At 37.9% G+C, this 21,837-nt stretch overlaps 1 protein-coding gene across 4 annotated transcripts in view; it reads right to left on the bottom strand.

Moving 5' to 3' along the window:
* The window catches only part of LOC120782686 (rho GTPase-activating protein 7), a 246,354-nt gene that overhangs the window by 176,322 nt on the left and 48,195 nt on the right, over nucleotides 1-21,837 (bottom strand). For all 4 annotated transcript variants that reach the window (XM_040115081.1, XM_040115105.1, XM_040115114.1 and 1 more), the window contains exon 2: nucleotides 5,728-5,971. The gene's annotated coding sequence lies outside the window, so the exon portion shown is untranslated. The remainder of the gene's footprint in view (nucleotides 1-5,727; nucleotides 5,972-21,837) is intronic.

Raw genomic sequence — 21,837 nt, 5'->3', positions numbered from 1 at the left:
ATATCCAAAAAAAATGTAATATTCTAACCAACCATATAAAAATTTATAAACCACAGATAACTACTCGATACCGAAATGGTAAGTATAGTATTTAAAATTTTAAGAGAAAGGGATCTCATTTCTAAGGCGAAGCTTCGTCTTTGGTTTATTGGGTGTTGATTTAGTTTTGGCTGACTTTTTTCCGGAATTAATGGAATTTGCTTTATTTAAAATATCCAGTAAATGAAACGAGGAAAATAGTTTACATATATTCAATTGAAAACAAGAAAAAAACATTTACTTCGGCTGCTAATATACCCTTCACAGGTGCATTTCTTTTAGTAACTATGAGTTCAGTTTGTATGGAAGCTATATGCTATAGTAATCCGATCTGAATAATTTTTTCGGAGATTAGGTTATTACCTTAAGTTGTAAAATTTCGTGAAGATACCACGTCAAATGCGAAAATTTTCCATACAAGCCCTTGATTCCGATTGTTCGATTTGTAAGGCAGCTATATGCTATAGTGAGCCGATCTGAACAATTTCTTCCGATATTACATTATTTCTATGAAGAATAACTCATACCAAATTTCGTGAAGATAAGTATATCGTCAAATGAGAAAGCTTTCCATGCAAGCATTTGATTCCGATCATTCAGTTTGTATGGCAGCTATATGCTATAGTTAACTGATCTGAAAAATTTCTTCGGAGATTACATTGTTGCCTTAGAAAATAATCTAAACCAAATTTCGTGAAGATCATTCAGTTTGTATGGCAGCCGATATCAGCAGTTCCGACAAATGAGCAGCTTCTTGAAGAGAAAATGAAGTCAGCTAAATTTCAAAACGATATCTTAAAAACTGAGGGACTAGTTCGTAAATATACAGACAGACGGACAGCAGACAGACGAACATGGCTAAATCGACTCAGCTCAACATACTGATCATTTATATATATACTTTATAGGGTCTCCGACGCTTCCTTCTGGGTGTTACAAACTTCGTGACAAACTTAATATACCCTGTTCAGGGTATAAAAAATGTAAACAAACACATCGAATGGAGCTGGTTACACAATATTTTAATCAAACATTGTACCACTGGGCAACTGGGCAAAGCAACTTTATAATTAACATTATAAATATTTAGGGTTCTCGTCCGTAGAGATTATAACTGTCCAAAGATTTATTGATAACTGCAGCATTTATTATTTTTAGAACTTCATTATTTTAAATGCACGTATTTAACATTTTATATAAATATTGGGTATTATAGTTGGCTTCGACTTCTCTCATGGCAGTGTAAAATTTTATTACACAAATATTTATCATTATGATCAATGTATGTATTCAATTCACAACATTTTTTACAAGGCACTTCATTGTGCTCACCAAACGCGATCACATGCCCGTCCCCATCAAGGTCATCAAGCAAATGCGCTCTCAAGCACGAATCGAAAAAAGTTTTGGAGCATTTTTTATATCAAATAAAAAAAAAAACTTAAAAGACAATATAATCAAAGGGAGCAAAAAATGTTGCTAGTGTGTGCGATAAATCTGAAACGACGCCCATTGACAGCGTTACACTGTGAAAAGCAGGCAGAAATGCTGTCACAGGGCGAAGGCACTTGGTGAGCGGAGGGTAAGCGGTAGGCAATGCGCGTGCGCATTGACTTTGAGTGGCCAGGTGAGTTGTAAACTTGTTCTGTTGTTGTGGTATAGCGACAATGCCGCCAGCAAGGTGGATTATTGCGATAGCAGCGTCAAAAAACAAAAACTAACTAAACCTACAAAACCAAAATAGACAGACAATGCTAAGAGAGCTTGCCGCTATATCTGAGTGTGGCTATGCAATTTTGTGTGTTGCTGTTCAGGCGTTGTCTCGGCTACAACACCTTTTATATCACACCAACAAACAACAAAATTTCAACAAACAAATAAATCTTTTCGCACTTAACTTCGGTGGCAATTGAAACTTCACAATTTCAAGTATTTTCAACATTTTTTCACATGCCTGACATATTTGCTTATTTAAGTGTTGCCGTTCTGCTGGTGTGTAACTACTATTATACGATGCACGATTTGCCAAAAAGATAGTTTGACTTTTCTCGTCCACGTTTCTCAACATTTTATTTTGTTGTTGTTTATTTTTTTATCACACAAATCTCGATCGAGAGATCGAAAACCAATAGCCAACGAATTTCAACTCAGAGCGATGCGTTAGAAATAGGCGCAAGGCTGACGCTCTTCCCCGTACCTTTGGCCGCTCAAAGTGAATCACGCACAACAAGGTGTTAGAAAATTTATTGCCATCATTGATTGGCGTACACAGCGATTAACATTTGCCAGAACATGGATGTGCAAATTGCAACTACATGTGGCGGCAGTAGCAGCCACTGACACCGACTGAATGTTGCTGCAACATTTGCTGAAAATCGGCAAATTTATTAAATCCTTTTAGTTGCTCCTATTTTCAGCATTTTATCTTGCTGCCAATGAAGTTGCTGCTTGCTTTCTTGCATGTTGGCAACATGCTACACGAACAGCAGGAGCAGTCTGGCATTCCAGTTCCGCATACCGATTTGTCGAATTAATAAATAAATTCTCATATAAGGCAAACTAGTTTGTGCGCAGCGCTTTGCCATAACCGGGTGAGTGGTGGAAGCTACGAATGGAGGAGCTTGCCACAGCTTGTGTGCGGTTGCCACACTTCTTGCGCTATTAAATGCTAGTTGTTGTTGTTTTTTCGTCTTTTTTACATTTTTATTATACAAAAGCTGTAGATGTGGCAGAAATATTGAATGAAATAAAAAGATGCGAACCTACAGCTCGCGATCACAAGAATTTTCATTGTTAATTTGTCTATGCATTTTTATCATCCATCTACGATGCGATGCACGTGCGCCCAACTAAGGACGAGGTTTGCTCAAAAAGTATCACGAATTTTATATATATTAAGAAAGCTTTTCTTTTTTCATAGATATCTATTCTACAAGTATCTTCTTCCAAGTATTCACGCCAAGATACATATATTGCGCTTCTGCCAGCGTTTCCTCCAATACACAAATTCTCGATTTCTCGTTGTTCACATCTTCTCTACGCTCTAAGAACATTTTTTACCGCCGCTTTGGTCCGTGAGCAACAGTTAACATTCGGAATTTTGTTTTTCACAAAAAATTGTATACAGATTCAGTGATCCATTTTTTGGAATATGCACAAATCGAAGGCGAGCCGAAACGCGTCCAAACAAAACAACTGTCAATAATTGACTAAAATTTTTTTTTGAAATATTTTCAATCTGTACACTTTAGCATGCGTTTGAACCAATTGTCGAATTACTTTTGGCATTCTGTTTAATACATCTTCAAAACAAGCATTATCAGTGCATCAATTGCATCTTCAAATGTCGAAAAACGTTGACCTGTTAGCTAATTTTATGCCGACTGAAATGAAAAGAAGTCATTCGGTGCCAACTCAGGATTTTAGGGTGGATTACTCATCAAGTCGAAGTTTTAAATGCTCAAAAATGCAGTTATTTCAGTCGATGTGTGAGAGGTCACATTTTCGTGGTGAAGAGTAATCCGTGTTCGGTGCTTGTTTCTTCCTGATTTCTGGAAAGGTAACAGGAAAAAATATAGTGGTGAAATGTCCAGTTTTTCCAAAAAAAAAGGCAGTCATTTGCTTGAAAGTACTTCCTGCGAGAACAACTTTTTCGACTCATTTTGAAGCAACCAAACAGTTAACTTCTGTGTTTACTTTTAGTCTTATTCCCGTGATCCTTTTTCTGAGCGAGTGACAAATGTTTATGCAATACTGAAAGTCCCCTGGTCCCACTAATACCTATATTTGTCCTAAACTTACGATAGGTCACATGACGATTTTGCAATATTGGTTTGCGCACAGCATCAATACCATAGTGTCCGGGACAACTACTGATTTTGGACGACCTTCACGAAATTCTTCTTGGAGTGATCTACGATCTCGACTGGATTCAGCATACGATCGATAAACACTGGTTCTTGATGAAGCTACATTGCCGAAAATAAAATTAAGTTCATCGACTCATTGTTCCTAAGTAATCCACGTCGAAAGTTGTAATAAATAATCGTGCGAAAATGTTCGGGAATTAATTCCATGTTTTGCCTGGATGAATATTTTAAGTTACTATAAACGGCACAAATAGCACGCTTACGATAAAGTTGTAAGTGGTCAGAATGCAACAACGTGTGCTGTCAAGTCATGAAATATAATAGGTTTTCCTTGTAGCAGATTTAAATATTGAATTATATAAAAGATTGTATGGCTTAATTCGATCATATTGCCGCCATCGTTAGAAATTGTCGATATTTCGAAGAATCAATACTATGAGAAAGGTTTCGAGATGAAAATATTGACCTATATGACCGTTTTGGGACGATGATGTCATCTGCAATAAATTTTTTTCACTGTCTGCTTATAACACTCCACTCAATCTGATCAAAAGAAAATCACCTCTGACATTATTACATATTCCTCGAGCAGTTCCACCTACAGTGTCACCAGTTGATAGTTAGTAAGATTTATGGGCTCGTATGCGCGAACTAATTTTCATTTGAAATTTAAGAAAATAAAAATAAATATTATAAACTTCATGGCCATATACACTTTAAATTATATTAAGCTCATAAAGTAGAATAAATTTTAAAGTTTATATTGAGATGTTTGTGTGCATTGACATTTTTAAATTCATCAGTTTTTATCAGCAGATTTAGAACTACAACAATAATATGTAAATTAAAGTAAGATAATTTATTACTAGTATCCTTACATTCTTTATTTTTATTGATTAGTAGGTAGTTGATTAACCCCGAAGAACGAATGAGACAAGCTCAATAAAGTTAGTTCAAAGCAAAAGCACAGAAATGCTTCGAATTGTCCGTTGACTTAATTATGGAATTTGTAATATGATAATTTTTAATTAGCACGAGATTAAACAACCACCACAAATACACAGAAAACTTACCAAATTAACAAATAAAAATAAAATATTCAAGTTTAATGCGAGATGAAAAGACGATTTTTGTATTTCATTAAAATTTTTTAGTGAATAAATGTAAGTTTCCAAATATCCAAGGTTACAGCGTGGAATTGATTACTTTTAATCACGTTATTTCTCACACATACACGCATATCAAGTTGGTATATGCATAAATTAATTATCACTCGTTTACATACATGTATACGTTTAATTCAAGATATGACATCACGGTTTTTTTTTGATGCAGTATATAGGTTCACTGAAAATTTCATTATTTCCGAAATCAGAAAACAGAAAACAGCAGAAATGGTTGAGAGCGAAAAATGGCTGTCCAACTATAAAACTTTCTACCAAAATTTCCTTTATGACTGGGAGCAACAAAAGTATCGTTGAACATAAATTGCCTGTAAGTGGGGCAAATATTAGCAACTACTCATTGCATTATCCCTCGCTAATTTGGGGCCATTGTTTGCTAATAAAGTTCGCTTTCGATACATTCATTCTGATAATCGCACCACCCGCGTAGCTCAGTGCGCCTTTCACCTGTTGAACAACAACACAGCAGGTAATTAACAACAGAGCAAATAACGCTTATATCTACTAAATAACTTAGGCAGCGCTAAAGAGGCTTTCTCAAAAACACTTTCTGCACAGCGGAAATCTTCTTGGTTCGAGTCGGTTATGAAGATAAAGACCAAATGTAGATACATATGTATTTCAATTAAACTTACCAAATAATTGTTTGTTGTTGCTGGTTGTGAAACAAAATGCCTGCTGGGCGCCAAATGCTGAATATTCCAATGCACCGTTAGCTAAAGTTACACTTTCTTCATATATACACAGAAAATGCTAAAACGCACTGATATGGTATTCTCACTATCTATCAACTTAATCAAAATTTCAAACAAAAGATTTAATTACTTCACTGATGTAATGCCGACATAATAAGTGCAATGGACGAAAAATGAGCGGAATCTGCAACGAAATAAGGGATAATGATATTATATTTTAATTCTTCAATAGCTTCCAATATAATAAAAAACACAATAAAATAAAAACGAGAAAAGTTAAAAATTAATAAATGTATAACATTGTCGTTAAACAAACAATTATTTTTGTATATAAAACTGGACTGAACAAAAAAAAATATTTATTATACCGGGAAACTTTAAGTAGAAAATAGGATGAAGATATATTATCTTCAATACTAAAAGGAGAGTTCCAAAAAAACTTTAGCTAGAGCTATAAAATTGGGGAAAGGAAGCTCGTCATGACTTTTGTAATAAATAACTCTAATTGGAAAATGAAATGTTAAGATAATTTGCAATTGAGCGGAAAAAATGAAGTATACAAACCAAAAATTTCTCTGTACCAAAATTTAAAATAAATACTTAAGGGGTTACCTAGGTCTCACGGCTTCAAAAAAAAATTTTAATGTCTTATTTAATTTTATAACGAGCAATAGGTTTGTAGGCACAGCTTTGAAATCTTGAGCGCTCGAGCAGAACTAAGTATATAGTCACTTAAAACTTTGAACGCTTCTTTTCGAGACTGTGTTTTCTAAATTGGTTCCCAAGATTTCTCTACGCATCTTAATTAAATTTTACACAGATCTTTGGTACATAATTTACATGGTATTGAACGAAGGATTTTTTGCCAAATTTTTACAATTAAAAAAAATTTCACCAAATGCCATAAATATAATATTCATTTTTTCCTTCTTCTAATACCCAGTTTTTAGTGTTAATTATAACAGCTTTTTTTAATTTTAATGAAACTTTAAGAAGTGCTGTCGTCAATGCGGAGGCACCTTTTTTTCGAGGGCCTGCGGAAATGACATTGTAACGGTCGAGTTTTGAATATTTTCCTTTGAATATTTCACTAAATCTTTATAAAATATGTATGTATCTTTGCAATAATTAGAAATTTTAATAAAACTTTTTCAATTACTGCACAAGAAAAAATACTAAACGACGATATGATCAATTTCTTTGATTTCCTAATTTATTATTACGTTTTGTTTTTTTACATTTTGTTTATTTTTGATTTATGTGTTTATGGAAGTAGCTTGCGAAATATCTGCACATTCCAATGTATTTACAATCAGTCAGCTACCACTCCATTTTATTTAACTGAATGCCGAGTTTCGCCCGCTGATATTCCGCTGCTGCACTCACTCAACTCTCTTCGTTTGACAGTCTTCCGCACATTTTCGATTGAATCATCGTTCAAACAACAACAACACTTTCACTTATCATTGCACTAATCATATTTCATTTATTCCCTCCAATTTCTCCTGCCACAGGTCGAATAATAGAGGTATTTGTTAAGTTCACTCATAATTGTAATCTTATCTGCATGCGATATGGCTAAGACATTGAAGCCCTCGTCATTGCAGCGATAAAAATAACTGATAATGAAGCTCATATTTATTTTTGTTATTTTTGCTTTTGTTGTTTGTGGGGGAGTGAGCATTATATGTGATATATATACATAATGCATATATATATAATGCTGTCGGTCGTGCTGTTGAGTGTAGTTAGTTTGGCTCTGAATAGCTTTTGTTCTTCCCCTTATGACGGTAGCGATAAGGCGCACTATAGCATTTCTGCTTACTTGGCCGTAAGCCAGCTTTGGTTGGAAGGAGGATGAATTTAATTACGTAAGAAGAGAACTAGCATTAGTTTAGAGCGCTTTCCAATTAAATTGGTTTTCCTGCAATGTAAGAACCCCCTACCAAAGAAAATCTTTAATTAGCAAGCGACAATTTTGATAGTACTCGTACATATAGCCGAACTGTTTTAGGATAGACTTTTCTACTAAAATGAAAACATTCCAATCCACAAAACATTAGAATTCAGTTCTAATTTCAGCTGTCTATCTGTTGCGACTTTGAAGATTCATCATGGAGTCGTCGCTTTGAATTTATATTTCTCATCTAGAGAAGTATACGGAATTTCCCACGGAGCCATTTTAGCAAAGCTGAGCAAAAAAAAACAGGTTTGCTTTGCACCGATATTGGAGTTCACCAAATAAGATCGATGTTAATATGTTAATTTCCAACGACGGTCGCCAATTGAATTGTATTCGCAACTCTGCGTCTCTGTCCCTATTCGCCCATTAGTCAGTGTAATCAGACAAACAATCAAGCAGTGACTGTGTAAAGAGCCAGACAGCTCCTTGTTCATCTTCGTCATTTAAAGCTTTTCCGACCATTTTTTGCCAACGTTGCATGCTACCTCATGTAGTATTAAGCGAGTGTTGTCGCATGTTGCAGGAATGATTTGCCGATTTGCCGACTTCATGCATACAAAATCTCGTTTTGCCGCCAATTCCGTTCGCTATCTTTTGGCGCGATCGACATGCTGAGTGTTTTGGCATCTGTTAGATAAACGTGATAATAAGATTGATAACAGTTTCATTGAATTTTCTCGCATTTGCCGCATTGTTGATTTCCTCGTTTGAATAATTGCACGGCTGGCTGGCATCAGCGCGGCAATTTGCATTGCGCTTATGTGGTAGTAATTGTTAACAGTTTTGTTTTTGATTTTTGCTACGCCATTGCACCATTGCTACATGGCGTTTGTATTTAGTGGCAAAATGTTTTCCGTACCAACCGGTAAGCAACCGTCAAGCAGCACAAGCGCTCATCGCAGCCGGCTTTCCTAATTAAGTCAAGGTTTATTTGTGCGCAATTGTTACAGCTGGCCGGCCTGGTATTTCGCGTCTCAAATTTCTTCTTAGTGCTCCAATTACACAATTCTACTCTCGTTAATGGTCGCGCTTTGTTGCACATTTTATAATTTTTATTTTTGTGTGATACTCTTATAAAGAAGTACACTTCCCTCAACGCGTTGCTATTTTTGCTTTCCCTTTATATCTATATTTTGATTTGCAACGCGAGTGTTCACCGTTTATTACATGCATGCATATGTATTTATGTGTTTGCGAGGAATGGAATGGGGCTTCTCTACTGTTAGTTCACTTAATACTTAGTATATCACATTTCATATGCACATACATGTACATACATACTATTTATAAATACACACATGTATATGGAACGGTTGGGATCAACTTATTAGCTAGAGATCACTTTAGATGTCGACGTCAAACATTTAAATAGTCTTCAGATATGGTAAAGACTTTGAGTTTTAACAGATACGAATAGATGGAGTATTATGAAGAAACATTTTTTGTAAATACTGATAGGACTCCGTTGTGTATTACATTCCGTCTTCGCTGGTCCCCGAAGACGGAATGCTAGTTTCGAAATCTCAGTTAAGCAGAGCGTTTGGTCAAATATGTATATTAATTAAAACATGTATATGTAACTCAAGAACGACTAGCAAAATTCTACTCACGTTTGCTTTAAAAAATAAATAAATGCAAATCTAAGGCAAAAACGTGTACTTCAACTATAACACACTACACAGTTTTAAGTTTTCTTACAATAACTTAATTTTGATGGATCAGTTTGTACGACAACTATAGTGTTCCGACTGGGATTCCGAGAAATGATGACTCAGCACGTCACGCTGATCATTTTTACCATATAAGTACAGTCAAACCTGGGTAAGTGAGAACTTGATTAGTAAGAAAACTCTATAAGTGAGAGTGAGAGCCAGGACCCGTCATTTTAAGCTCCCAAACCTCTATTAGCGAGAAACCGAATCCTCTATAAGAGAGAGTCGTTTTTCCCTCATGGACCTCCGTAAGTGAGAATAATACTTATCTATACCTCTAAGCGACAGTCAAGCTTTATTTATTTATGTATATTATTTAGAGGGAACTATAGTTACAATAAGAATACATACATACATAAAAGATACACACATACGGTAACAAATAACAAAACAAACTACAAAATTTAACATCTGCTATTTTATGGCTCATTCTTAACTTTCGTGAAAATTCCTACAATTGTTTTTGTATTGTTTTCTTGTCAATATTGTGCCTATTCTATTGCGCGGAACTAAATAACTTTGTTATTTTATCGCACTCGGGTTAGCGAGAAACCTCTACAAGCGAGAATGAGATTGAGCTCCCTTGAACTCTCGCTTATCCAGGTTTGACTGTATATATTTTATGGAGTCTTCTACTTTTCCTTCGAGATGTTACAAACTTCGCGGCAAATTTAGTAGACCCTTTTCAGGGTATAAGTAAAGTATATACATATAATCTTGGTTATCTAAGACTATGTCAATGAAGTTATGAATTCATATGTACATATACATACCTATTTTTCACCACGTCAGCTGGAAGCGCATTGGTGCGACCCTGCTATACAAATTTTCCATTTTATGTTTCACAAATTCAGCCAAAGCATGTTTTAATTTACTTTTTAAGTGATTTTCATAATCAAACAAAACAATTTTAAGCTTGAATAAATTCACTTATCTTTCAGTGAAATCAGTATAAAGCAGAATTATATGTTGAAACCGCTTCGAAATCAAATCAGACCAGGCCACCCCTTCACTCAGCTGCACTAATAGTTTTTGCTTCGAAATTTTATGTGGATTTTCGAATTGCACATTGTTACGCCAGAAGTGTCTATTGCAACTCGGCCGCAACTGTTGCTCGCCACTACAATTTTCGTCGTTAATATGCATAAAACATTTCAAAGGCGTTACTCAGTTCCAGTATAAACAATAGCTAGAGGCCAACATTTTCCACCACTCTTTATTGACATACACACACTCAGCTGCCTCTGAGTTTTCTGCCTTCGTTTTCTACGCCGTCATCGAATGCGGTGAGCTTAAATTTTTCCTTGCCGCTTAGTGGCGAATCGGTGATACGTCTATAACCGTTTAGTATGCAATTTCAGACGTTTTACTAAAGCCAACAGCAACAAAAATATAACATCAACACTAGCATATAGAGTGACTGATAGCTGATAGCAGCGAGGGTTGGGGAGGAGGTGTTGTTGCTGGTGGTAATTGTGTAAAAACGTGGTTGGTTGAAACGGTAGATGCAGTTATGGAGGCGGCAGTGTTGGCAATCTACAGCATACCGCAATCGCGCACTTTCAGTAAACAAACTCATTGACAGGCGTGGATCAAAAGTAGCCAAACAAATACTTTCCGAATGGGTATATGTATTGCCAGTTGCAGCTGGCGTTGATTTTAAAACTGCATGCCACTTAGCACACACACACATACATACACCTCATAATCCCGACTCTATCATTGGCTAAAAAGCATATTTAATAAACCAGACCACCGTCGACCGCCTAGCCAGTGGTAGCGCCAACTTGTCTGTCAGTGTTGCAAGCAGACTTGATCGCTCATTTCAACATTCTGGCTGCTGGAAACCTCTTGCTTGCTTACGCGCTCGCGTATATAATCTATCAGACGATTGCCGCGATCATTGTGCTTTTGTATCACTTGTACTTCCAAATCAAGGAGATTCGTTAGTGGGATACATCTTTACAGACATCTTTACTTCTTTACAGACGCAAGCGGGCCAATTACTTTGTTGCTAGTTGCATCATTTTTGTTCGCCATCCTCTGTTTATATTTGAGCCGTGTAACGCAGAAAAAATTCCAGTATTTATAGCTAACAATTTCCTGAATTTCATGCCTTTTTGTCTATTCCTGCTACTTATCTGGTGCCACAAAAAATGCTGACGCAATTACAGTTATTACTTATTGACATTGTTTGTTGTTGTTATCTTTTTCAGCTTTTTCACTGCCACTGTTATTGTAACCGACAGTGACTTTTCGATTATCGACACAATTTTCCAGCTCTATTTACATGGATATGCAAGAAAGGAACTCTCGTACTAATCTGATCATGGCACGAGTCTTGGGATACCTCAGAACGACTGTTGCAAAAGCTGCCAAGAAGCAGATGAAGAAGAGCATATAAAAAATATTCCATGCGAATGCATCGCTTTGTATATGACAAAAATCGCAACAATCGGTCAAGGGTTTCTTGAAAATGCCTGGGGGGTTGCACATATAAACCTTTTGGTATTGGCATACTTCAACAGGAGCACAATTCATAATAGAAGGATTTACGAACAAGCAACGAAGTGTGAGCTTACAACAAACTCCAAGCTTGTTAAAACATCTGTAACATTAACGAGTGCTACAGATAAAGTAAGCAATGAATGCAGCTTAACATTTAATCGTACTTCAGTGTTGCTCTCGATAATTTAATATTTTTGACAATTACACTCTCAAACCGTGAAATTTTTATTTTAAAATTCGTATTATTAAAGAACACTTGTTTAGTTTAGTAAAATGCGTATTTATTAGTTATAATTCATAACGACTACAGTCCGCATATTTTCGGACAGAGATATTAAGCCCTTAGTGCATTGTTAAGCTTCTATGATATATTTCATTTTCAATTTTACCAAATATTTTATTTCTTTGTTACCAACCACATGCTCCAATTGTTGATAATTGGACAATTTTTATAAAGAAACGTCTGCCTCGCGCTCCGCGTTTTCCAAGAAGCATTTAATTCTTTTTAATGACCCACAACCAAGCCTTTTTCGCATTTACCATTGGTTCCCATCATTTACCCAAAGCGATCATTCATAATGTCCTACCATGCCTTTGAGCGAGAGAAGTTGGCGTGTGCAATACCGTAATGTAGACTCATAAATCAGTACAAGAGTCATATATGTATGTATGACCACTATATACATATATGTACATGTGTTGGGTTATTCTAATACTCTTTTCTTGCGGACACACAATGAAAAAGGAGTAAAAAATATTAACAAAAAATTTAAACCAAAGTACTTTGCAGAGTTCATAATCCAAATTTCCAAATATCTAAACACACTCAAGCACCGCACATACGAGATCACTGTAACAAATCAATGTGGCAATGAGCGAACGGTGTGTTGAGACATCCCCATGAGGGAATCCTATGTGAAGCGTTATGCGCTTTTAAACGATGCCAAAATCTGCATTTAATTTTTTACTCTTGCAACATGTCCCTACAGAGTATAATAGTTTTGTTCACCTACCGGTTATATGTATCACCTAAAATGAATATGTTAACCCAGTACTTATAGTTGACTTTTCGGTCAATATGTGAGATTACATATAATTGAAATTCAAAGGGAATCTGAATCCTGATAGTAGTATGTCTGTGTGTAACAAATGGGTTGAATTGGGTCATAATTTCCCTTAGCCGCCATATACCTAACGTAAATATTTTTGATCTTGCAGGTGACTATACCGCATATTTCGGCCAATAAGATAAAATAAAAAATTAAATTGAGAGCGTGTTTTTTGTTATAACACTGCTTCTTTGTGCTTATAAGGAACAAAATCAGATGAAAACTCGCCCTAGACTCCATATAAATAATAGGCCTTATGTATCTGAATGTACTATCTCGGCTTTAATCATTGCAAGTTCCAAGAATATGAAATATTCGGTCATACTCGAACTTAATTCTTCCTTAATTTATCGTACTTTGTCGTTTTTCTACACATGCTTGTCGTATGGCGATTTTCGGCGCGCTGCGCTAAGTAAAGGCCAGCAACAACCAGCGAATGAATTATGAGCCTCATATCCGCTCTGGGAGCGTTACTAGAACAGCCAACAAAAGTAAAATGTATAAAATGTCAAATTATGCCACGTAAATCGGAGCTTTAGTGAGTCTCATGCTCCCACGTGCTTGTGCTGCTGACAATGCTGGTGTCATGAGCTTTGGGTCCTATCGTTTTGCGCCCGTTTATTGAAGAAAACGTGGAAACAAGAAATAAATGTGGAGAATGTAACGCTTTAACTTTAAGTTTGTAATGCTAAAGCTAAGTAGTAGCATAAGTATGGGAATGGGGTAAGACTTTGATTGTACAAATTTATAGGCAAAAAGCTGTGAAAAAAACCAATTGATAACGAACTAGTTTAGAAGCTACTCATACCTATATTGCCATTTTAAGCATTATGTATTAGGGTCTTCAACCCGAAATGAGTTCAATGTAGAAACAATCAAGGAATTAGAATTATAATTTTTCATTATTCTTATTATTCTTATTCTTATTATTCATTATTCCAACCGTCTTAAGCCAACCTTTGTCAATATTGATGTTATCTATGAAATCGTAGAACACCCAGCTAAACACCATTGGGATAACAATAAAATAGGCAACATTAAAACTTTTGAAAATTTTCCTCCACTCTACACACATCTCTCATGTCAGCATTGTGTAGTAAACTTAAGTTTTTTATAATAATTTACTTGACATATAAATAAACATTTTTCTAAAATCGACAAAGTGTTCATTAGGCCCGGTCCACAAATATTCGAGAAAACTGTAGATTCTAAACAATGTTCGTAATTTATTTATTTTAGGCCTCGCACTTTGGGTGTTAATTATAGCATATAGTAAACCTTCTGACTTTAGCATTAGAAAAAAAATGACTTTAGAAAGATTTCAAGTTGTTCAATCTACTAAGCTTCTTTTCCGAGTTTTCTATTTTAAGCTCGGTCAATTCCATGAACCTTGTTTATGCCGCCAGGGGTGGATTGCACATAGCTAACGGCGTAGATACAATAAAATCAACACCAAGCGAACGAGCAAACATGAGCACCAACCCACTTGAGAAGCGATCACTGGCAGGCACTTAGAAGCGAAATTGCACTGACTGCGAAAAATCTATTACCTCAGTGAGTATCGCTGGTTAGCGTCAAGCTCAGCTGAGTTTGGCCGATATAGTTAGTTCCACACATTAGTTGCATTGCCATTGGCTATGTGCCGCTGGTAGTTGCCACTCGACTTTTTCCTTTTGGGTTTCCTGTTCTTCGAAAGCTGATTGCAAAATTTATTTAATTACTGTTTATTGAACATCGCCATGTTTTCAGTGGCCAGGAAGCTAAAAAGCATTTGCTTGCGTTGTTTTCATTTTTCTTTTTGCACAGTTTTTTAGAGGAATTTAGAAAGAGAAATGTTGCAGTAAGCGGCAATATCTCTAAATTGTTATGGCTGCAAAAATTTGTTCGACACGATAAACGTAATGGTCATATGTACATATATGAAGCTTGCCAATGATGGCAAGGTGGTGCATTTTGCGGCGCCGTGTGCAGGTGGACGTATGCCATTAGAAATGGATTTTATGATAATGCTGTTGGCTGGCAGTTGACAGCGCTGCACTTTGTGTTCTTTAAATATTTTCATTATCTCTTTTTCTGTTTTAGAAAGTGTGCAATGTCGTTTATGAAAACAAACAAGCCAAAGCGGAGAGGAAAATATCGACAGAATTTGGGTCTTTTAGGCAGCTGGAGCTGTGGTATTTTAAGATTATTCTTATTTCTTTAGGATGGACGTCACACGCCTTTAAAATTAGTTAGTCCCCAGCACCAAGATTTAAAAATTGTCATATTTTTGGTATGACAAACAAACAGCAGAAGATATGTAAAAATATATAACACAGAATACCCGAATACGTACATGGCTACACCGATATAAACAATTCTGAATATGTAGAAAGTTGAAGGAAAGCCTTACTAAATGTAAAATTTATCAAAACGTGCATAGCAGGGCTATAAATCAAATCATATATCAAAATATCACATTTGATTTGAAAATAGAACACTGCTCTTCTGTGATGAGTTTACTAGCCAACTGACAACATAATTAGTATGATCTGTATACTATGACCATAAATACTTAATACGCAAAGGGTACAATGATCAGCAGCCGGTTATCATGCGTAATGCATATTAGTTTTCATAGTACAATTCTAAAAAAAGAATGACGAAAACTGAATATTTCTTCAAAATAAATATCTAGCTATTAAGTTTTGAGAGGGATCATATGTAACTATCACTATTTATGCATTCTTACATATAATTATTAAACTACAAAAAACATAATAAAAATTCCTGACTCCTTCAAGAGCATAAAAGACTTAAGCAGCAAACTTGCCGAGCACAAGGCCCCACTTGAAATGCGCATGCTCACCAAACATCGAATTTATTTTTGACTTCCAAACGCACCCAATTGGCGCGAATGCCGGAAGGTTATGCTAATACATAAAATTTCCAATTCACGAATTCATTGCAAAGCACGCATTTAAATTCCACCAATAGCCTTTCCTCGTCGGCATTCTCAAATATGTTTGACAGGTGCGCTATTTGCCTGTTTTTATTTATTTTTTCTTTTCGAATACAGCTTTTCGTGTAATAAATTGAATTAATTACAATTAATAACCGCTAACTAACTTGAATGCGCAGCGGGAGGGGCGCTCCCCAACTAATGAGGCTTTGTGCTTATTTTTTTTTTTTCTTGGTCTGAGTGTTGATGTGTGTAAGAGGAAACAAAAATTCGAAGCGCTTGTGATAACGTGTAGCACAAACACACAATAAGCAGTGTAGGTGAAGGAGTGTCTGTGTGTGTGATCGCGCCTGTTTTGAAGTGTCTACTAGTTTGCCTATTGAGCTCGGCATTTGGTGTGTGATACTTTGTATGCCGTACGCGGTTGTCAAATAAAATGTCAAGTTTATGAGACAGTTTAATGGCAAAAAATTGGTAATAAAATCACATGAAATATCAGACGCAGCATACAAAAGAAAAACAAATGTGAACTAAGTCAAGTAAAAAGGTGTTAAATTAAAATAAATAAAAACAACAACAAATAGCGGAACAGGTAACAGGTGATTGTTTGGCTCGTCGGTTATTTCGCGCTCACCTTGCTGGGCCGCTGCTGCTTCAACGCACCGTTGATAAATCAATTAGATATAAAATTATAGTTATTTAAGCCAAATAAACTACAGATTAAAAGCTTTAATAATATATTGTAAGTACCGCTACACCGCATGAAGTGGTGCGAGTGAAAGTGTTTTTAACAAAAATTTAACCGATTGCTACGCATTAAATGTCAGACCAAAAACTATTCATGTGCCGAGGTTGTGAGCATTTAAAATGAGTATGAGTGTGTGTTCGTTTTTGTGTCTGCTGTGGTGAGTTAGATGCTAAAATTAGCATTTTAATATGAGGATTACGTCAATGCTTATGAGCTCAGCTCGGCTTGGCTGCAGCTGAATTGAATTCGTGTATTACGTAGGCGTTCACGAGAATGCCAGCCATTCGTGTATTCATTTTGGTTTTATTAGTTTGAAGCTTTAAATGTGCAACGCTTAGGTCAGCAGTAGCAATTGGCTTTTAATAAAACTCTGTTCACAACAAAGCTACCAAAGCTTGTATTGTGTTACATCGAGGGAGGAAAGCGTGATCTACAATAATGCCCATTCGAATTAATTTATTTATAAGTTAAGGGGCGTAGGCATTTCCCACAACGTGGTGATCAATTGGAGCTGAATTTAATTATTTATGTTGTGTTTTATGCTAAAGCGTAAAATAGAGAACTGAAACTACTTTATTTTGAATTAGTTATAATGTAATGAGCAAAGCAATTGCAAGGATATGCATACTTACAGGTAGTTTGATATTCTATACGAGAGCTCTAAACTAATTAATATAGCAAAAATGCACTTATATTAACCAACTAATTCTTCTTCTTAATTGGCTTAGACACCGCTTACGCGGTTATAGCCGAGTTAACAACAGCGCGCCAATCGTTTCTTCTTTTCGCTACGGGCGCCAATTGGATATTCCAAGCGAAGCCAGGTCCTTCTCCACTTGGTCCTTCCAACGGAGTGAAGTTCTTCCTCTTCCTTTGCTTCCCTCTGAGGAGGATGGAGTCATGTGTAGAAGTTCACGCAAGTGAGGAAAGTTCTCTGATCGCCATTCACTTGGGAGTGGCCAGAAACGATTCTTTTACACATGGCTCAAGCAGCTCACTACTTCCGGTCTTTGACCAAGTATCCTCTGGGTAGCCTAAGAACAACCGTTTGAAGGCGAGCTAAAGTGAGAAGGCGAAACATCCCCTGCATAGGGTTGTGCGCTGGGTTTGAGACCCGCCACGTAAAAAAACACCCCCAGTGAATAGGTATCACCAGCCTCGGATGAGAGACCCCCTAACAAACTAATACAAAATATAATAATCTGCTTTTAATCAACTAATTCACATTACAAAAAACGTATTTTGAACAAATCCACGGAGTGCTATTAAGCAGGTCCGCCACCGTCATGCCCAATTGTATTAGGGTCAAATCAAAACGATAGCTTGTGATGACGAACGATCGGTACAGCTAAATAAAACCGCTATAGCCAACGTTGGGGAGGTTTACCCCAGGAGCCATAGGTTAATGTAGGAGGCACTGCGAAGGTAAGGCTGGGGCATGCACAATGGCTTATACAAAATTATTGTCTTTATGTAAATAGGTATATTAATCAAGACATCGCAGCAGTAAGCTGGGAGACGGGCAGTGACAAATACTGGCTGATGTCGTGTTCTATGCCGTATTATGAGAAGGAACTGACATCGAAGCTGGTTAAAACGCTTGTACAAGACAGCGAAGCGTCCTATACTTGAATGTTTGGGGGGTTTGGGGGTTAATGATAGGGTTTTTAGTAGGTATGACTGTTCCAAAGTTAGTAAAATTAAATGGTGGACGCGTGAGCTAACCTTGAAGAGGAGGACTGTCAGGCGATTGAGGCGAAAGTTTCAACGTGCCCGACGGTCTAATTCTGATAGGCTGTCCCAGCGTAGGTACGAATTTAGTTGTGCGGATTGTGAATACAAAGAGATGTTGGTGAAAATCCAGGAAGAGGAGTGGAGGAGCTTTGTTAGAGGACCAGGGGTCAGGTCTATAGGATCTGCCGGAGAGGGAGGATGTCACCTCTCTTCGCGTCGGTGACACTTTGTTATCGTCGTGGAGAGAGTGTGCGGGGGTTCTGTTAGGTGCGTTCTTTCCTAGGTCGGAGGTGCAGGTACCTCAAGCACAAGAGGTGCCTGTCCCTCCATTAGATGATGGAGAGTTGGGGTACGCTTTTTGCCTGGTTAGGTCTAAACGGTCCCCAGGTTTTGATGGTTTGAACGGAGAGATGTGTAAAAGCTTATGGAAGTTCATTCCGGAATACCTGGAGGCCATTTATAATAAGTGCGTCTAGGAGGGATACTTTCCACGCGAGTGGAAAAGTGCTAGGGTTGTTCCTCTCCTGAGAAGGAGTCATGGTGGAACGGCTTCAGGAGCTAACGCGGGGTATGTGGTCGGATAGGCAGTTTGGGTTCAGGAAAGGACGGTTTTATGTTCAGAATGTCGTTAGGGAGAATGTCAAATGGCGTTTGACTACCTAAGCTGGGATCGAGTGGTGCAACGGCTGGAGGAGCTTGGCTGTCCGGAAATTATTCTTTGGCGGAGTTATTTTTCGGACAGAAAGGCCTCTCTTGTCGGCATGAATGGGAGTGTGGAGATTGGAGTGGTTCGTGGCTGCCCGCAGGGTTCCATCTGTGGTCTATATATTTGGAACCTTATGATGGACACTCTGCTTGGGCAGCTCGAGCCACTCTGTAAGTGTTGTGTGTATGCGGACGACCTTCTTCTTATGGTTGAAGGTCGCTCGAGGTCTGAGATAGAGCGGGCGGGAGGAGATCTCCTAGAGATCGTTAATTCTTGGGGTTTAGGTGTGGGGGTCGACCTATCGATGGACAAAACGATGGCAATGCTGCTGAAAGGTAGATTGTCATCGGGTCGTCCACCGATTGTCCGTGTGAATGCGGTCAGCATCAGGTATGTGACGCAAGTCAAATATCTGGGACTGACCATGAGTGAAAGGATGTGTTTTACTCCACACTTGGCGAATGTGAAGGATCGACTGCAGGCAACTGTAGGCAAAATACCACGGATTTTGAGGAGGGATTGGGGTCTCGGACGTCGTGCTGTCCGCACCATATATCGTGGCTTGTTTGTGGCCTGTGCCACTTATGGAGCCCCTGTATGGTGGGAGGCAGCCACGACTGTCTGGGGGTCTCAAAAACTCCTCTCAATCCAGCGTTGCATGATGCTTGTTTGCCTGTATGTCGCACCGTCTCAACGGATGCGATGCCGGCTTGTTAGGTGCACCTCCTCTTGACCTGATTGTCATACAGCTGTTGCATTCAGGTTAAGAAGGGGCTTGAGTGTGTCATTGCTGTGGAATGACTGGATTTCCGACGATGATGTGGAGAGGGAGGGATATCTAGGGAGCAAGAGGCTCCTAGATGATTGGGTTAGGTGTAGGTGGCAAGAACATTGGGACAATAGTCCTAACGGCCGAGTGACGTACGAGTATATTCGGGACGTGGGGTTCGTTGAGGATAACCCAGACTTCAGATTTTGTCTGAGTATGGGTTTTCTGCTTATGGGGCATGGGCCTCTGAATGCATTTTTGCATCAGAGGCACTTATCGGATACGTCGGGGTGTTTTTGAGGGGCGGGGTTAGAAAATTGGTCGCATTTAATTGCGGAGTGCCCGATGTACTCAGACATTAGGGATCTGGGTGGTATGGGGATTAGCTGGACTGATGGACGATTAGATGTTAGTAGTGTGATCTCCACTAGTCGGAATATCGAACAGTTAGGGTCGTTTGCGGGTGAATTATTTAAGCGGCGAAGGCGGTTAGCTGGAATTAGGGTTTACTTTTTTGTTTGATTGGTGTGTGTATGTGATGTATGTATGGGGTCCATCCCCTGGCCACCAACCAGAGCCGTATGGAAGCTCAACTGGTAGTAGTTTCGGCTACGAGGCCTGACCGGAGACTTAATTCTGGTACCACGGGGAGCAGGAGCCCTTGGAGGTAACTCCAACCTGCTCATGCGGACTGACCCCTCGGGGAGTATCGTGGTGGTTACGGTTAAAGCCCAAATCGCGGGAAGAACTGATTTTGTCAGTTGAATGTGGAGTTGCATTGCAACCGGGTGCCGGACCCAAAGCACGGCAGAGGTTTTAGATGGGCCTCGAACCCTACCGAGGTGGTTAGTGTGTCCATTCCACACTACCAATTGGTACTGAAACTGCATAGCATTCTCAGGGCGCTGATCAACGCATTGATTTGATCCGCTGTGCTTTTAAGCGCCGTGGAGTAAGGCTGTCGTCAGCAGGTGCCCACGTAAAACACGCCGGACGTTATACTTGAATGTCACTCCAATGCACACTACACATTAGTGAACAGCGCGGACATCAACGAAAGGAGTGAGTTTCTCTTTAACTACTTTTTAGATACTTTGTTATGTAACATAGATAATATGCCAACATGTATAAAGACAGGCAGCAGGCACGAGGTGTTAGACATTACGCTCATGTCGTAATAGTAGAGTTCCTTTCCGGAATCATAGGAACACGAACTACAGATGTACCTGCAAGAGCTAACAAAAAAGAAGGGAAGGACTAAAATCGGGATTAAACTAAAATTTTATGTTTCGCAAAGATGTTCAACTTCAATGTTCGATGAAATGGTAAATGGATTACAATCAAATTTGGTATCCTAGCATATTAACTTAATTTGTGCACATTGTTTCTGCTTTTCTTTGTATCAAATTATAGGTTTATACCCTAATTTAGTACCTAGTTATGGCATTTTATACGTTTTAGATTTATGGCGTTTTGTGGACAGTGCTCCGATTACGCCGTTCTAAGAACTCCTCCTTACTCTTTTGCCAAGGAACACGTGCACCAAGTTTCACTAAGATTATTAAATGTTTACTCAAGTTATCGCTTGCTCGGATATAATGTAGCAAAAATAATGCAATACTATAGTAAAACAAAAATAAATTAGTGGAAATATTTTTTATAATGATACCGAGAATAGGGCGCAAGCGTGACGACTTAGGAAAATAATGGAAGTGTTGGTGCCTACCATTGGATACCATTAACTAAACTAGACCACTGCTGGAGGGTATACCAAAGGCGGCGAACTAGTCCGTAGGATTTTAAACCAATTAGTCTTGCCTTGTTCCTCTTAAAAACGTTGGAAAGATTAATACAATTTTA

Source organism: Bactrocera tryoni, chromosome 1 (assembly GCF_016617805.1).
Source record: "Bactrocera tryoni isolate S06 chromosome 1, CSIRO_BtryS06_freeze2, whole genome shotgun sequence".
NCBI lineage: Eukaryota > Metazoa > Arthropoda > Insecta > Diptera > Tephritidae > Bactrocera > Bactrocera tryoni.
This window is presented reverse-complemented; position numbering and strand designations above follow the sequence as displayed.